This window comes from Cornus florida, unplaced genomic scaffold (assembly GCF_030987335.1).
Source record: "Cornus florida cultivar Cherokee Brave unplaced genomic scaffold, ASM3098733v1 CherokeeBrave_3.0.0_Hap2_Chr08, whole genome shotgun sequence".
NCBI lineage: Eukaryota > Viridiplantae > Streptophyta > Magnoliopsida > Cornales > Cornaceae > Cornus > Cornus florida.
In genome coordinates this window covers 51,878,233-51,895,230 of record NW_026775578.1, presented here as the reverse complement: position 1 = coordinate 51,895,230, position 16,998 = coordinate 51,878,233, and the positions used below count along the sequence as shown (strand labels likewise).

The 16,998-nt window shown below is 36.8% G+C and overlaps 1 long non-coding RNA gene and 1 pseudogene across 1 annotated transcript; one reads left to right on the top strand and one right to left on the bottom strand.

Annotated features, from left to right (window-relative positions):
- Positions 1–1,279: 1,279 nt before the first annotated feature.
- Positions 1,280–5,364, bottom strand: LOC132271706 (uncharacterized). Its single transcript, XR_009469773.1, has 3 exons — positions 5,017–5,364; positions 4,073–4,120; positions 1,280–2,216 (listed from the first exon to the last, which is right to left on the bottom strand). It is a non-coding gene; the product is annotated as an uncharacterized LOC132271706 (long non-coding RNA).
- Positions 5,365–6,248: 884 nt separating this feature from the next.
- LOC132270248 (origin of replication complex subunit 6-like) lies at positions 6,249–7,362 on the top strand (annotated as a pseudogene).
- Positions 7,363–16,998: the final 9,636 nt, after the last annotated feature.

Genomic DNA, 16,998 nt, shown 5'->3' with positions numbered 1-16,998 from the left:
ACATCGTCCTCTCTGGCTCCAAAGACTAAGTCGACCACAATTGCTTTAACTGGCGCACAATCCCATCACCTACCCGACAACATCCAATAACTCATACTCTCCAATTCACCCTCTGATCATATCCCAAACCATTCTGCTCTTCAATACTAAACATAACGCCATAACGCCTCTACTACCATCATCCTCGAATGACAACTCAAACCTTTCATCTTACCAGATCACCAAGTCACCACCAAGCAATTCAACCTATGACACCATTATAACAAAAAAATAGTATTACTCTCGATACCTTCCACAACAGCCACTACTTACTACTAGAAAAGAATCTCTATACAGCAATACCATTCCGACAAATCCCAAAGGAAAAATGAGCGCAAAAACCAGAATGCTCAACATCCAAATGTCTTCTTAAACCATCTACAACACAATTAATCATTAACACTTAATCGACTACTCCAACCATTCTTCACAAGACAATCTACGTGCCTAAGTAAGATAACTTCACACCATTGGTTCAACATCATTACCTCTCCTCTTCACCATTCCTCAGAACACTCTTGATCTTGACGAAAGTCAAATGGGGCTACTGATCGGTTGGTCAATTAACATCAACCTTCGCAATAGCACGAATCATTGTAAAATAGGGCTATTGGTCGGGTAAGTCGAACCACTGGGACTGCGCTAGTCTAAGGCAACCTAAGTGTCTAGAGTCATTCTTAGGATGATGAAGGGGTGTTCATAGAGGTTTTGTTTGTTGTCACTTAAATTAGAAATTCAAAGTGCATAAAACACTAATTTGCAAGGAATTTAGGATGAAAAGATTAAGAAGAGGAGACTAGGGAAGTGAATCCGCCTCCATCCCTATACATATGCTAGATTAGACCTAAATTGGGGGAAAAGCAACATATGATGGTCAAGACTTACATAGCAACACATGGTTGCCATGTAAGTAATCAAGAGGTACATTAGTTCTCAAACAAGTATAATCTATCAAAGGATAAACATGCTTAGACTAACTAACTAAATTGTAGCTTATACACATTTACTTAAATGAGAGATTATCAAGTTCTTGACAAAATGATAAAGCACATGGATTTAGAGATTAAGCATACACCATCAAAGGATTTCCTAAGCAATGGTCTATCAAAGTCACCTATCAACATGCCATGAAACCATTTCATAACCTTACTTCCACTCTCACCATGAAAACTCAAGCAATATGATTACTCTAAGACATCATCTAAAACAAGATAATCAACTTAAAGAAATCATCCATACATGTATCAACATTCATTACAACAAATGAGGTGCTCTTGGTTATGAAAAGACCATAAAATATACATGGCAAATCCCCAAAATAGACTATCCTAGGACATGCTTACAAGGGAGGGACTTCATCACCTCCCTAGAGAAAGAGTTAGTTACCCATTGCTAAGCTAGAAGAAGGAAGAAGCTCCATCCAAGACTCCATTTTCGTGTTCCTTCCTTTGCTTGAAGAACTCCCCTCTTTGCCCTCTTCTCTCTCCTCTATCTTGCTAGAATATAGGATCCTGATAATGTGTGGTCCTCCCTCTCTCTTATCAAGCTCAAGTCAAGGCTCTCTCTCCTCCAAGGAACACCTCCAACCACTTCATAAAGAAGGAAGATGGCATTGAGGAAACCAATGTGCAAGTGGCTGAAATTGAGCCATTTCTGAGTGCAATCTGCCAGAATTTCGAGCACTCGAAGGGTGGTCTCGAGCACTCTAAATTAGTGTAATGTGCAACATGCTCTTCTTGCTCAGCACTGACCTACTTTGGTAAAATGGCTATAACTTTGTGCCCCGAACTCCGAATGACGATCTGTTTGAAGATTTGGAGAGTTGATTCAGTGCTTTAAAAACTTCATGTTTTGATGAAGACCCAATTCTCAAGTCTGGTTGGTCGAAAATGGGGAGAAAGGCAGTAATTCAGTGCTGCCAGGCAGTTCTGCGTACCTCTGTTAAGAAGATCATAACTCTTTGCTCCGAACTCCAAATGACGAACCGCTTGAAGATTTGGAAAGCTGATTCAGAGCTCTAAATCTTTTATGCTATGATCGAAGTCCAGTTCTTGAGTTTTCTAGGTCAAAAATGGCGACAAAAGTCAGGTTCTACTGCTGCCAGAAATTCAGAATTGGCACCCTTTTTGTTCAAAATTCCACAAGGCATCATTTTTGCTTCCTTTTTGCAATTTAACCTGAAAATGTACAAAAACATGCAAATGGAGATAATCTATATAAAATAATCAATTAATGGACTTTGTTAATGTAATTTAGGGCACTTGAATATACCGTATTCGGCGCTTATCAGCTACCAACTAGATTTATGGGATCACCCTCGTCCCAATCATTCCAATCATCAGTCTATCTCTTTAAATCCTTAAAAAAAAAAAAACTACCTCCTCATACCCCATACGCAACGTAAAGTTCAACTCTAGTCCACGGATTACAATTCCTAAAACACAGTTCATTTAGTAACACAGTAACTACCATCTATCACTTCATTTGCAACCACCAAACATACCAATGATTACATAATACCTACCTTATCGTCCAATCTTATACTACACAGCTAAAATTGTCCACTATACATCACCTTGAGACTCTCTCAACAACGATGACAACTTATAACTCCGCTCATCCACCGAGCCATGCAATTGACCCACCAAGAGTCGATTACCCGTAGCACACTCCCATAACTTTTCAAAATGGAAAATCCCCCATCAACCAACCGTAACCAACACACTTTCTTAGACCGCACCAGAACACCCGCAATACACATTTACAACCAATAGACTACATTCATGACTCAAACAACTTCTGTCACACCTACCACGATCGGTTCAAAAAGAACCTCCGCACCAAACCGTAACCCAAGTCACAAACACTAACCTCCTAAGGTCATACCTTTCTCCCTCGAAACCCTCACTCGCACACCTAACCTCCACGGTCACACAAACCATCCACTGATGCATGAAACTCACACACAACAAAGACACCATGCCATGAAATATGAACCCATTCTAAAGTCGTGCCCTAAGCACTGCACAAAATGTAACAAGAAAATCAGGATGACTACACACTGACTAGCTCAATCCTCGAGCTAGAAGTCAACACCTGTAGTTTGATAAGAACCAATACCCAACAACCTTGGAGCAACCGAGCTCCTCTCTTACTCAGGTCAAAACTTACACAACCCTCAACGTCGTGACAAGTACTCTACCGTACTAGCAACCACTCTAATGCTCAACCGCATAAACATATAGGAATATAGATATATACATATGCAAAATGAATAAAACCCGCAATACTATACGAAACATGCTTGCATATATCAGGCTCATTACTTGTCACATTAGTATAAAAGAAAATTGCACCAATCATGCTTACTGCTTGCCACCGTCATGTATCACATACTTTCCATCTTATCGTGTATAACATGCTTTCAAATACTTCCACATTTCATTTACATAGTTGGATCATGTATAATTATTCAATTTATTCCACATACATGGCCATGTAACACAAATGTTAGCATTTAAACACATAAATATGTTAACACTTATCAAGAAAGCATGTCTTTCAACACCGTAATACATAAGCAAGTAATAAGTAAACATGCTTCTCAAAACAATAAACACTTCATTTACATATATCGGCAATTTAAACACGTAGGCACTTAGCAAATGGACATGCCTTCAAAACTGTAAACATATAAACAAGTAACAAATAAGCATGCTTCATAAAACAGCAAGTACATAAACACCAACACATAATCAACGCAGGTCAACCTTCTACCCCTTTAGGCAAGCCACTAGCTATCGTCCTTATGTTTTCGAACCTAAAGTTCTGATACCAAATTTGTAACGACCCGAACCCGAGGGTCCGAATCGTTAACCGGGTCCTTACTCGAATCCGAGGTCAACTAAAAACATTACCGTCATTTCATATGTCAATACATAATATACGTGTCATCCCAGGGTTTATAAATAATAATAATAATAATAATAAAATGAGATCATAGTTACAAAATATGTCAAAACAGTCCACTAACCCGTCAAAACCTGTGGAGGAACGTCATCCGCCACTTCCTTCCCGTGACCTGAAAATGTTAAAATGATGGAGTGAGCATAAAGCTCAGTAGGAAGTGTCTAAGGCACACCTCTTATGACCCCGTGAATCTATATAAGGAATAGAGTAGAAGTAAATGGGATCATGCCTTAGGAAAAACAAGAAAAGTAACGATTTAATCAACAAATACATACGCAAGTCGTATAACCACCAAATATACAATGTATGCCAATGCAATGCCATGCCATGCAATGTTGCTCCCTATTTCCGAAACAATACCGTTTCAACTTCCAAACCGTTAGTGCAATCCGACCTAAAACACCTCCAAGGCGTCACGAAGGGAGGGTTGGCTAGCTTTCCCCGACTATATGGCACCTCCATGGCGTCGTTTGGGCCTAGGTAGCTCAACCACACTAGAGTCTCTCTCTAGCTCCCCTCTAGACCACACTAACACCACGGACCACTAGGTGCCTCCTAGGCGTCCGGTTTTTCACAAACACTTTCGAAACGTTTCCCCATAACAATTCCATTGGTTTTAAAAAAAATACTCTTCCCTTTTTTCTTTCCCAATGGATGCATGAATGCTTTATGTTTTATAATTTACCATAACTTTCACATCATCAAACCGTAACAACATTTCATACTAAAGAATAATTTTTTCATAAATTTATAACATGCTTTAAGTCAACAAATTTTCGACAATTACACATATAAAATAAGGACATAATCACAAAACATACTTTCCATATCCAATTAACAAATCATACACACATATATTATTTACACATAACACACATAAAGATACACATGATATATCTAGCATCATGGCAATTTCTCAAGAAAAATTTACAATCTAGCATGCTATACTTCAATTTTAGGGAATTAATTCACAAAAATCTAAGAAATTACAAATTAGAATACCCCTACCTCTTAATTGTAGAAAAGCTCCAAAATCTTGAAATTCAAACCCAAGAAATTCGAAATCCCAAGTGTTCCAAACTAAAAATTGCTCCGATCAATAAGAAGCCCACAACGAGCTCTTCAACATTGCCTAAGGTACTACTATCAATTTCTCAATGGTGTGGGAAAAATCAAGCTTTGAAAACTTGATCGAAAGAAAAAGAAAAAAGAAAAAAGAAAAAAGAAAAAGAAGGGGAAGAGAGAAGCAGCTGACTGCCGGGGAGAGAGGGAGAGAATGAGACCAAATAATGGTCTAATGGCCAACAAAAATCTTAGTGGTGAGTCCCACCACTAAGAAAATCCACCCTTTTTAATTTTTTTTTTCCACCATAATATAAATATATATATATATATATATATATATATATATATATTGCAAATATTACAGTCTCTTGCACACACAAAGAAAGATGAAGATGATGCTCAGTGCCATATATTTTAGATCTAAACTAGGACATTCATGTTTATTTGACAAATATTGCATTTTTGGTTGCAATGCAAAGACATTGTGAGAAACATGGGGTGAGAAATGATCAGAGAATATATTTATTGTCACACATCAATGGCCACAATTTGTTTATATCTAATCATATAAAGCTTCAGGTTCAGTATGTCTTATCAATTGTCATTACATGTGTTTCTTACATGGGTTTAGTACTTAAGTAGGTGCATGCTTTTAACTTTGGTTTAGTTTTCATTACTCCCTCTTTCGGCATCTCACCTGTTAAATGTGCATTTTTCTTTACTATCAATGTGTTAATAAATATTGTTTTTTTTTTCCTGGCCGGTAATTTTGAGTTCCATCAGGTCTGTATTACATAGTGATTGAATTGTAAACTGTTTGTAAACAGTAATGTGAGGCACTTTATTTTGCACAAAGTGGATGCTCTCGCGCTTGTCAGTTGAAGAGTTCAACGTTGCTCCAAACAATGATCCACTCCCATAAGCATCATGTGTAGGCAAGTCCAGCACAGGTAGTGGCCTTATTGTGACAGAATAAGTTGTTAAATAATAAACCTCAGAACAGATCGCATCATTCTCTTGCTCCATGGTGGAAAGATCATAGTTATTCACATAATTCAGAAATGTTAAATATTGCTTGGATACTCTAATCCCATCTGTTTGTTGGATCAGCGAAACCCTACACAATTTAGGTGGAGTTAACTTTTTATTTTCTTCCCCAATTAAAATCTACAGTGATGAGTGAGACTGTGACAATCCTATAATCACTGAGAGCTGTGACACTACATTTGTTTCCATTGGTTTTGTATTGAAAGTTGGAACCAAACTGGATCTGTTTGTACAGAATTGTGTGTCTGAGAAGGCTTACATTAGATCCTTCAATTCATTGCAGAATGGCCTTGGTGTCAAGTCAGTGCTTCATTTTATTCTCAATCACTACTGTTACATACACATACATATATATAGATATATAGATGTTTGTATTATTTGTGTAAAATGAGGCTTGGTGTTGTTTTGTAGGAATCAGCTTGATATAAGAGAATTGGCATGGCATTCTACTTGTGTGCAAAAAGACACAAGGGTAGCTAATACTATCTGCTTCTTTGGTTTAGTATGTGTCTGTGGAGGAAAGAACAATTGAAAAACCTTTCAGTATTTTTTACTTACTTGTTTCTTAATACTCAGCTCAAAGTAGACAAAATTAAGTTAATCGAACTCTGTGGCACATCAGAATCTGAATTTTCCAGTGTAAGAAGCACTCTAAGTTTCATTTTTGTCATCTATTGTTCTGCACTATATTTTTCTTGGCTCTCTTATCATGTTTTATTGTCAAATTTGATCTGCTGTTCTCTGCATCCATGAAGGACCCGTGTCATGATGTTTTTGGGATATCAAAGGAAAAGAAAGATCCAAGAGATGTGAAAGGGAACCGAGGTATGACTTGCTTTGGTTTTCTTTAAGCTTACAACCTTCATATGCATATTCCAGTGCTCATTTATGTGATTTAGTAATGATTATTACCTCTTTATAGTGTTTTCGGAAACTTAGACCTCGTTTTCATCAATTACACAGAATTGCTAGATGCATTGCCTGAGAAAAGAACATTTGAGGATGGTGGTTATTTGTCTAATGATGCAAAAGAGGTACTTCACAAGCACAGCATCTTTAATCTTGATTCTTATTATTTATTTGCTAAAGCACTTTTTCCATTTTTTTTTCTTTTGGCCATTTATTTTATAAAGCATTTTCTTTTTGGTGTTAGTAGATGGTATCAGACATATTTATCCGCTTATAAACAGTTCAAATTAGTGTCAGGTTTCTGGCAAGAATAGTGGGAAAAGAAAAGGAAAAAAAAATGCCAACTATATATAACATAAGTACAAAATGAGACCTTGGACAATAGGTCATTGATGGGAAGGAACTGACTGAAGTGGGGGTACTGGGGATAAATTGAAATCATGATTGATGACATGACAAGATTTTATGTGAAGTGGTTGTGTGATCATTTTGATGACCATTAACTAATCATGATTTAAGGTTGTGACAGAGAAGACTAAGGCATCATATGAAATCTCAATTGCCTGACCATGGATCATATGAAATCTCAATTGCCTGACCATGGATGGAGCAAACTACAAAGAAGAAGAATGTGTTATTTGAAACCATAAATCCATCCTCTGTAATCTAGTCATGTTAGTAATAAAAAAGAAAAATATAATACAGAAGATGGAATGGGGAAAAAAAAAAAAAACTACATTTTATATGTGAAATCTTTATAATAATCCTCATTAATAATAGCATAATTGAATGAATTAATTTGCCAAGATGAAGAAAGCAAACATATGTTATTGTTGTTGGTCACGGGCATAAATTGTTTAGAAAATAGTGATATCTGATTCAGGTCTTCTTCAGTTGAACATGTGAAAAGCTTCAGTAAACCAAACCACGTACAAATTACCAATGACACTAAGATATTGTACTACCTCCGTAGATGGCCCAATTCCTTTTTGACAAAAGTAACCAACATTTCAAATAAAGTTGAGGACAAAAGCATCTCCTTTATCGCTTCAGGGCCCTTATTCTCTTCTATGTGCATTGCCATTTGTCAACACCCATAGCTGTCAAATTGGATTATGTCCTGCTAGGATGCGGACAACTTCCCGAAATTGGATTGAATATGGTGTTAGAGTGGAGAAAGTTGCTTATGAGGATTGGAAATCCACTGTACTTTCATCTAATAGCAAAAGCAAAGCAAAAGATGGTGAAGCTCTTTCCTTCTTTCTTATCTGCACGTTACCATTGCCACAATATGTCAATGACACTATAACTGATTCTTATATCTCATTTGTTTTCTCCAGTTCCTAGTAAGCACACTAAGCAAGCTCGACTCAACTTTGCGAAGGAGGCTCCTGTTACCCAAGAAGTGGATGCTTTGTGAGGGGCATTGTTCTTCTTCTGCTATTGAGTTTTTGTTCGTTTTTTTGCTGCAAGTGCTCACAAGGAGAGGAGAAATGATGGAAGTACACCGGTTTTTCTATACTTTTGAAAAAACAAAACTTTTTGAGGGTTGATTAATTTGCTCTAATGGTGCTTTTATCAATTTCTATGTATTGGGCGGATTATGGACGTGACTTGATTATAGAAATTTGAGAGCCCTGCGTTAAGTACAGAATGCAAATTACCGTCCATACATTATATTATCTTCATTTAAATATATGGTTATAGCCTTTAAAATTAAGTGTCATTATTATGGATTGGGTTTATTTAGTTAGTAAATTTGGTTTATGAATGAATTGATGATTATAAAAATTTGATTTTTTTTTTTTTTAAAATTGCTTCATTTAAATATATTGTTATAATCTTTAAAAATAAGTGTCATTTCTCGCAGCATTTATATTTGTTGCCATATGTTTTTCATATATGGCAGTAGATACAATTGCTGCCATGTCTAATCGCAACATAGGTTATGACTACATAAAATACAAATGCTGCCATAAATGCTGTCAAGTAGTTATGGCATCATTTTTTTTTTTTTTTTTTTTACTTTTGACAACAAATAAAAATACTGGCAGAGACCATAATTGTTATAGTGAATGAAATGGTTTGTAGCTAGAAACACTCGTCTCACTGTTTTGTACCTCATGTCCTTCTCAAAGAGAATGATGGTTTGTAGCTAGAATCAGTATTCATGCATCTAAGTTAGTATGATTTTAAGGAAGTGCCTAGAACCACAAAGAGAAACCATCATTCTTGTAATGTTTATGATTTTTGTCATTTTTTATTTTTTGGAATTTTTTTAATTTTTCGGGGTTACTATTATCTTGTCTCGTTTTACATGTCGAACAACGTGGGGTATACTGGGTGTGTTTAAGAGTTGGTTGGGGCATTTCCTTGACTTCAGAACTTTTGGAAATGCAATAATTGTCATTTGAGTATTTTTTTGTTTTTCGGGCCAAGAGGTCCTAGGTGGGACCCACTACAGGAGTTGTTGAGTACGGAGATTATTTCTCAGGTTCATTACATGTAACGACCCAAAAATAAAAAATTAAAAAAAATAAAAAATAAAAATAAAAATTTCGGCATGAAAAAGTCCTACTACGACATTCTGAAATACATGTAAAATGCAATGGTCTCACTTGACCATAAAACTAAACTATCATGTCCCAACGCACAATACAATAATATACAATATCCCCAAAATCAATACATACATACAAAATGTCTCGTTCCTCTATCTCCTCCAACCAAGGAATTACTTTAATTATGTTAAGTTACAGTCCATGAAATATATTTATTTACACAAATTCTACCATTACAACACTATACAAGTTACATTAATTTTTATTTATTTTTTTTTTATAAAAAGTACATGATCATGTTTCTATACAAAAGATAACAAAATAAGGATTCTAATCCAGTCTTAATTTGCGATTGGTTATCGCCCGCCACTTCTTTCCCCAAACCTAAAAAATGTTAAAACAATGAGGTGAGCATAAGCTCATAGGAGATGTCTAAAACACACCTCTTGTGACCCCGTGAATCCAAATAATGAATAGAAATAAAAGGAAACGGGATCATGCTATATCGAGGAATAATACAATACAATTTCAAGGCTAAAAATAAATAATGTCGTGCCATGAAATGCAATGCCATGCTATGTCACTCACCATTTCAGAATCACTTCCAGTCATCACTTTTCAAACCATTAACGTAACCCACTCCTCAATACCCCTTTGACGACACGAGAGAAGGATTGGCCACTGTCCCTGACCCTCGGTATGTAACGACCCAAAAAGATACCAAAATAATAATAATAATAATAATAAAGTATTAAAAAAAATTCGGCATGACCTCCGCAGAAAAAGTTCCTCTATAACCTATTGAAATACATAAAAATGCAATGGCTTTACTAGGCCTTAAACCTAATCTTTCTTCTCCCAACGCACAATGCAAATAATATACCAATTACCAAAATAATTACATACATATAAAAAGAGTCCCGTTCCTCCAATTCCTTCAAAACATGGAATCACCAGTTCACTACCTAGTCCCATAATCCTTTACAAGGAACGTACTTTAATTACATCAATTTATAATCGATGAAATATAGTTAAAATTTAAAAGTCCATAACTTACAACATTATACTAATTAAACTAAAGTTTCACAAAATAGTTAAGATTACATTTACAAAATATTAAAATTCTAATACAAAAGATAGCAAAATAAGTAGATCTCCAAATCCCTTCTAAACTTGTGGTGGATCATCGTCAACCACCTCTTTTCCATGACTTGAAAATGTTAAAAATAAAGGGTGAACATAAAGCTCAATAGGAGATGCCTAAGACACACCTCTTATGACCCAGTCAATCCAAACAAGGAATAGGAATAAAAAAATTAGAATTATACCACTTCCAAGAAAACATAACCACAATAACAACATTAATAATCCAAGTCATAAATGAAATATGCCGTGTTATGGGATGTAGTGTCATGCAATGTCGCTCCCCATTTTCAAAACATTTTCTATCATCATTTTTCCAAACCGTTAATGCAACCCGTCCCATGGCAACTCCATGGCGGCACGAGAGAAGGATTGGCTAACTGTCCCTGACCACAAGGCAACTCCAGGGTGTCATTTGGGGCCCAGTTAACGCCACGGACCCATAGGCAACTCCTAGGCGACTGGGTTTTCGCAAACCTTTCATCAAAACTTTTCCTCCAAAACCATTTTTTTTTTTTTTTTTCTTTCAAATCAAACATCATTCCCCATTTTTTTCCCAACGAGTGCATGAGTGTTTTCATACATTTCAATTCCATGCCAATAGAGAAATTTAATTCTTGCAAATCAAATATTTACACTATATATGCCTTATAAAAAATTCATGAAAATATCTATCATGCTTCTAAGTCACAAAATTCAGCACTTAAAATACAATTGGCATGAAATTATCATCACTTAAACATGATTCTTCATTACCCACCAACTAACATATAATCACATCTCATATACAACATATAATAAATATTTCATAAAATATACACAAATTAAACATGTTATAGTACAAATTATGATAGAATAATTCACTAAAATCTAAGAGATTGTAGACTAAACACCCTTACCTCAAGAAGGATAAAAAACCCCAAAATGGGTCCAAAAATTTGAAATCCCTAGAGTGCACTAAACAAGGAATTGCTTATATCAGCGCGTAGATCTCGCTGGACTCTTTGATTTGCCGCAAACGGCACCAAAAATCTCTCAAAGGTGAGAGAGAAATCAAAGTTTGAAAATTTGAAGCCAAAGTAAAAAGAAAAAGGAAAGTGAGAGAGAGAGGGAGAGAAAAAAACCTGCATGGAGAGAGAAAAAAGAGAAAGGAAATGAGGGCAAAAAAAATGCCTTTTGGCCCATTTCTAAAAGAAAATGCGGGTCCTACCCCTTTTTTACCCTCCTTAAAAGATTTCTTCCTCTAAATCTACCCTCCTTAAGGAAGGAGGCTCATACCTACAAACCTTCTTGAGAACACCTCACAAAACCACAAGACCATAAACTCACCAACATTATTGCCTTTGACACCGAACGTCACCAGGCAATTAGAAACCACTGCCATTAAAAACCCATGTTCACCACCCTATGAGGGTACTCATCACTTAAAACATCAGAACACAAGACCAGCTAGACCTTACACCTAACTCAAAACGGACATCGGTCCACTCTACACTACCACGAAAGGCTTCAAAACCTGAAAGAAAAACGGTCACCAGACCACCGAATAAGATAACATCCAATCACGACTCATCTTTTAAAGGATACACAAAATCCCAATTCTATACATCTCTGTCAGACCAAGCACTCGTTGTCTAACACGTAGCCACACCATCACATAACCGCACCAACAACTACTAATTGCACTATACAACAATCATTACACTTAACAACCTCAAGATGACTAAATAATGAATCTCCCAATTCCCACATAAACATTGGTCACCAAATTAGTAAAGCGCACTATCCTGTACCCAGGACAAAAATTCTTAAAAATCCTTAATAATTAAGTGGATTAGACACTTGGTCCTACCTAACATACTTCGTCACTCGAGATAACTTCCTGAATTCACCCTACAACACCAGCATAACGCCCAGTACCATTCTATCACTATCACTAAAAAATTGAAACAATCATTAACTTTTGACCCGACATCGTGCTAAAGAGGGACTGATTTAGAAAAAATGGTTGGCCAGACCATTCTCATCATCGGTCCAGTCTTAACACAGACGTCATTCCCGTCCTCAGGTCTAAACCTCAAACACAATCTCACACAGTCCACAAAATAACCATGAGATTCACTTACTATCAATCAATCGCTCTATGTAACCCCAACAGCTATACAGTCACATACCTATTCTAAAAAAAATCCCAATCATATAACTCGTAAAAAGCTAAAAACAACACGGCACCGAACGTTATAATCCTAAACAAGTATAAAAAATCTCTAATCTCCTCATAACACCCATACCAGGTAAACAACTCCATGACATCATTCGATTCAATTCTTACTTTATTCAAATACACAGTACGACCATCTCATGCCTGAAACCTCAAAACCAAAGTCAATATTTCCTATTATTCATCAACGGAATCCCACATTCACTTTCTCTAATCACCTAATTCTAAGGCACAATCGACACTCGTCCTCAAGACACTACTCGAGTTAAATGCCTAAAAAAAACAGCCAAGTACATGACTTACATCACATCACCTAATCATCCTCAAACTTACAGTTCACGACACACCCCTAGCCATCACCGCTATTACCAGGCACTGAAAACACACAATCCTTATTCGATAACTCATGCCTCTCACACCACTGGTCAAGACCATTCTCAGAACAATCACTACAAAAACCAAAGACTCCACCTCCCTCCATGGGAGCAAGTCAACCCATTCAACCAAACCTTTATTGGTGAACTCTAACCGCACAACAAACTACATATAGGTCCGTCCATTCGCAGACACGCACAATTCCTAAATAGAGAACAAAATTTACGACAAACGATGTCCTTATTAAGACTAGAACAAACGGAAAGGGTAACGAACCCCACTGCCACAAGAGACTGACGACTTGCACTTAAATACGCCTGACACCCTGTCACACGCTACTCACCAATCGTCTAACCGTGGACACTCAATCTCATTTGAGATGATCCAAACTCCTTACATACCAGGAGAAGAACCAACTGGATACCCGCACAAAACTGCGAACTCAATTCTAGGCTATCTCACCACTAACAGACTGCCATACACAATCAACACTGGAACCTTGTACATGAAATGCTAAAATGCTAATGCAAAAAGAACCAAACCCAATATACAATACGTGCACACCAAATGCCAAGAATGCCATGCACAAATAAAATAAAAGAAAATAATACAGTATAAAGCGAAACAAAATAAATGCTCCATGTAAAGACATCAACATATGCAACATAATAATGCTTAATATTACCCAGGATATCCATCCTACTCAATCTAAGAAGAAGTCCTCCCAACCTCCATCACGTGAATACGATGACCTACCGTTAATCCATGCCACTACAACTCCCCAAGGAAACCTTAACACCTATACAGTGCACAACGTTTTAATAATCATCACCACAACCTACCGACTCCTCACAAGGAGTGGTGCACCGACATGGCAGCACTATCTTGACCAAGTCTAAGAAAAATGACAAGCTAAAATTGTTTCCACAATGCTTAACCACCTTACAAACCTACTATGGACAACAACCAATCACTACTTCCTACCCGAATATTAGGGTCACCCCTAAACCGACTCACTCTGCTAATATAAGAACCTTACGTTCCAACACTCCCATTCTTATCCTTCCCAAAATAACTGCACAAACTCCAATCCCCTGGAAACAACAAGCCTCCACTAACCAACCTTTCTCTCTAAAGTGACGCTAACTCTACATGAAAACACATATCATTCATGATACCCGACACTATAATCAATAACCCGCTACAAGAATAAGAGTTATACATGGTAATCTATAGAAACAGTCCCTAAGAAGGAAACAGACACCACACCCAAACGGTCAACCACACAAATTGCACTCCACGACGACTACAAAACAATGGTCTCTCATTGGTATCTAACTGGACACTCGAGTCACACATCCCAAACGACCATCTTGATAAATTGACAGATTCCTCTATACCAACATTATCGTCATTATCATCACTACCCCCGATACCCGTTAGACCAAACACCGACTAAAAGAAAATATCAATATAATGCTAGAAATAAATGCAATTACATACCTTTGACTACAGGGGATCCTTTTGGTGACTCAACAGGAGTAACAACCAGACTGACTATACTACCTTGAGTCTTCCATTCCTGTGACTTTCCAAGTGGAATGCTAGACTGTGATACTGAAAGTTGAGTCAGTCCTTGCCCTGAACCTACCCCACCAACTGGAGTCCTACCTCTTTTGGGACAATCTTTCTTTCTATAATCAGGCTGACCACATATAAAACAAACTCCAGAACTAGGCCGACTCCAAAGGCACTCTGCTCTCCAATGACTTGATTGCTTGTACCTATTGTAAGCCTTCTCGACCTTAGGGAATATCTCCAGTGGTGACGTAAAAACAACGGGAGAATGAAATGAATCACCCTTTAGCATCTTTCGTACATGACTCTCGGACAACATCCCCACCTCCTTAACCTAATTCCACGAGCCCCCATCTCCCGGACTGTCCCTAACCTCTATTCTCTCCGACTGTACCATCGACCTCTGAGTCTCTATGACTACTGCACGTACAAAGTTTGTCATGGCCTCAACCAAATTCTTAACCAAAGGTCCCATCAAAGAGCTCGTCGTGCTCCCATCATCATCTATTTCTCTACGTTTCTTCGGAGGCATGACTCTAAAAATGGCAAGAAAAAGTCAAATACAACACAATCATGAGACCCTAACTCAAAGCTTTAGACACTTACATAACTCAAAACTGAGACACAACACTTAAGAGCATACCAAACAACTCACCCTATATAACTATACCCTTCCCAAGCATGTACACCCATCACAAAATTGTGTATAAAGTTGCATACTAACCAGTTCTAAGCATAAATGACGTACGACACCATCATCATAACTTAAGCCTATAATGGGTAATCAAGTCATAGTCTCCTAACATGGAAGCACATAACAAATAAACATGCTTTCACTTAACATATACACTTCATTTACATATACCAGCATCTAAACACGTAAGCACTTAGCAAATAGACATGCCTTTCAAAACATTAAACATTTAAATATGTAACAAGTAAGTGCATTTCGCAAACGGTTAAGCACTTTTACACATAAGCACGTAGTCACGTAAGTATGTAAGTAGATAAGCATGCTATTTAGGCAACTAAGCACTTTAAAATAAAAACACATAGACAATGCAAATGACTTCCCACACAACTCTAGGTAGGCCTCTACCCGTCGTCCTAATGGTTTTCGAACCATCGCTATGATATCAAATTTTGTAATGACCCAAAAAGATAGCAAAATAATAATAATAATAATAATAATAATAATAACAATAATAATAAAGTATATATATATAAATAAAAAAAAAATCGGCATAACCTTCGCAGAAAAAGTTCTTCTACAACCTGTTGAAATACATAAAAATGCAATGGCCTCACTAGGCCTTAAAACTAATCTATCATGTCCCAACGCACAAAGCAAATAATATACCAATTTCCAAAATAACTACATACATATAAAAATAGTCCCGTTCCTCCAATTCCTTCAAAACATAGAATCATCAGTTTACTACTTAGACCTATAATCCTTTATAAGGAATGTTTTTTAATTACATCAAGTTATAGTCCATGAAATATAGTTAAAATTTAAAAGTCCATAACTTACAACATTGTACTAATTAAACTAAAGTTTCACAAAATAGTTAAGATTACATTTACAAAATATTAAAGTTCTAATACAAAAGATAGCAAAGTAAGTAGATCTCCAAATCCCGTCTAAACTTGTGGTGGATCGTCGTCCGCCACATATTTTTCTTGACCTGAAAATGTTAAAAATAAGGGATGAGCATAAAGCTCGGTAGGAGGTGCCTAAGGCACACCTCTTGTGACCCCGTGAATCCAAACAAGGAATAGGAATAAAGAAATTGGGATCATACCACTTCTAGGAAAACATAACCACAATAGCAACATTAATAATCCAAGTCATGAATAAAATATGCCATACTATGGGATATAGTGTCATGCAATGTCACTCCCCATTTTCAAAACATTTTTCGTCATCATTTTTCCAAACCATTAATGCAACCCGTCCCATAGCAACTCCATAGCGGCACGAGAGAAGGATTGGCTTACTTTCCCTGACCACAAGGCAACTCTAAGGCGTCATTTGGGGCCAATTAACTCAACCATGCTAGGGCAGTCTCCCTAGTTCCCTCTAGGTCA